We start from the raw sequence: 2572 nt of genomic DNA, 5'->3' as shown, positions 1-2572 counted from the left end.
GATGGCAGACCCCACTCCTGGTTCCTCATGTTCCCTCGTTCTCCCTTCCCAACAGCCAGCAGCGTGAGCAGGCAGGTGAGCCAGCATGTGACAATATTATCAGATGGGACAGATTTGGGTTGACCAAGGTTGCTGCGGTGGCATGGCCGAGGAGAAGATGGGGGGGAAGCACAGCCTTGAGAAGCTGTGGTCCTCTGCTAGCACCACAGCATCTAGGTGTGAGCAGTAGGGACACCTATTACTATTGCCTTCTTTCTACCTCAAAAGTCAGTACAATGGTGGCCTCTCACTGTAGGTGGGTAAGCAGCTGTTCCAGCTCTTGCCCTGGCACCCAGAGCAGAAGCAGGGAAGCTGAGTGCGGTGACAATGAGGCAGGCTGTGAACCTGAGAGAACTGTAGGACAGCTTGCTGAGCTAGAACGGGGCTCGACCCCAAGGCTGTAGGCACGGCCTCGGCTGCAGAGGTTGCAACCCAGGCTTCTGCTCTGACGGCACTGGAGGGCTGATGGTGCATTGAGCCCTACCCGAGGCCTCCATCGTATGGGTGGTAGAGGGTGATCCATGCTCTGTGCTCTGGGCTGCTGGCGCCCAGGTCCTGCCATGGCTTGCTTGAAGGGGGCTGTGTCCGAGCTCCTCCAGCCAATAAGAGGAAAAACACGTCTTTGTGGAGGGAGCGTGGGGTTTCTGTGTTCTCTCATTCCCCTGCCTCGGTCCTACAGAGGTTGTAGTCTGAGCCATTCCTCTATCGCAGCTGCTTCGGCTCTTGGACAAGCAGGAGTCCCCAGCCTCTCTTCTCTAGTGCTGCTTACGGAGCAAAGGCCCAAAACTCTGGTGAGCTGAGCCCGGCATTCTTGCCTTTCCCTCTGTCTGGCAGGCCTGATGTGCCGATGCTTCTCCTTCCCGCGCCAGCTCTTCTTGGAAGCGGCTGCTATGCAGAAGTTGAACCAAAACCTCGCAGTGCTCTCCTTAAGTTTGAGAAATGCCTGGAGCTGACCATGGCCCCTTGCAGGGCACCTGCCTGCCCCAGATGACAGGGTGGCCTTGTCTCCAGCACAGGAGACAGGACGGGTCAGACAGAAGTAGGGTGACACTCTCCCATCTGCATCTGTCAGAAAATGGTTATTACCCCTGTAGTTTAGGTCTGTCCTATGTCACCAAGCCTGTCACCTCCCTCTTCCTCTTGATGCCCCCCCGTGCCCTCACCAGTTGCACAGCTAGGCTTGAGTTACATTTGGGGCACAATCATCTGGGTTCGTGCCCCGTAGCCCGACCCTCCACTCTAAAGAAGGTCGTGAAGTGATTGTACCTAGTACTGTCCCCCCCACCACCCTCCTTCCACAGCAGACTGGCATGTGTCCATTTCCCCTCTTTGATGTCTTCCATATTGTACGTTTCCATAGCAATTATCCCTTGGCCTTAACTTTGGAATTTGGAGACTATATGCAAACATGTAAAAAGGCTCATGAGTATGGATGACACTGGAATTTTATAAATTCTAAAATAAAACCTGAAACAGCTTGGAGTGTCACGGATATTATTTCGCCTGGTGGGTTTTGATCTGAGGCAGCCCTTGCTTGGCTGGGTTGTACCCCTTTGAGGAGTTCCAGCGTGCACGTGTGCGGCCATGCCCTTGCTGAGGCAGGACTTGCACAGCAAGCACTGGGTGGAGGGAGGAGGCAAGAGCAGCAGCAGAGGCTGCACCCTCCTCATGGGGAGGCACCGACCTCCCACCCACGGAGGTGGTGCTGGGGATGCTGCCAGTGTAGGGGAGGAGAGGGGGGACACCAGCCATGATCCCTCTTGTTCACCTCCACCTGAGGTGGTTTCACTCCTTTGGCGTAGTACACCCAGTCGCTCTCACTCTCCCCCACCCCAGGAGCAGGGGAGAGAGTTGGAAGGCTAAAAGCAAGAAGACTCACGGGTTAAGATAAAAACAATTTACTAATTGAAATAAAATAATAATAACAGTAATCACAGAAGTGATGCACAGTGCAGTTGCTCACCACCCACTGTCCAGTGCCTGGCCTGTCCCCAGCCAGCGATCCTAGAGCAGAGACAGTCCTGAAACCAAAACCGCAATCCTGGAAGCGTGAGAGCCCAAGAGAATCCCCCTGTTTTCTGGTCAACCCTGGTTAATATACTGATACGACATGATATGATCTGGAATATCTCATTGGCACATCCAAATGCCAGGTTTGGGTTTCGCTGTTCACCGCGCTTCTCCCTCCCAGTCCTAATGCAGCTGTGAACCAGCCAAACACGGTGGCCTTGGGCTCCAGCAGCAACTAATAACGTAAGTGCTTTTGTCAACACTCCTCTCATAACAAATCCAACATTAAAACTAAAACACAGCTATTCTAGCTACTAAGAAGAAAATTAACTTGATCCTAGCAAAACCAGGACATGACCATAACCAGAGCCTCTCATCTGCTTCCTGCAACTGGCACCAGGGCACAGCACCTACCAGCCAGGGCCGAGCTGCTGCCCTCTACCAGGCCAGGCTTGGCTGAGGGGCTGCTGAATCAGGGGGGTCACAACACACCTCCCCAGTTCACCCAGTGTCTCCATAGCTC

This window comes from Antrostomus carolinensis, unplaced genomic scaffold, assembly GCF_000700745.2.
Source record: "Antrostomus carolinensis isolate BGI_N321 unplaced genomic scaffold, ASM70074v2 scaffold10383, whole genome shotgun sequence".
Taxonomy (NCBI): Eukaryota; Metazoa; Chordata; class Aves; order Caprimulgiformes; family Caprimulgidae; genus Antrostomus; species Antrostomus carolinensis.
This window is presented reverse-complemented; position numbering follows the sequence as displayed.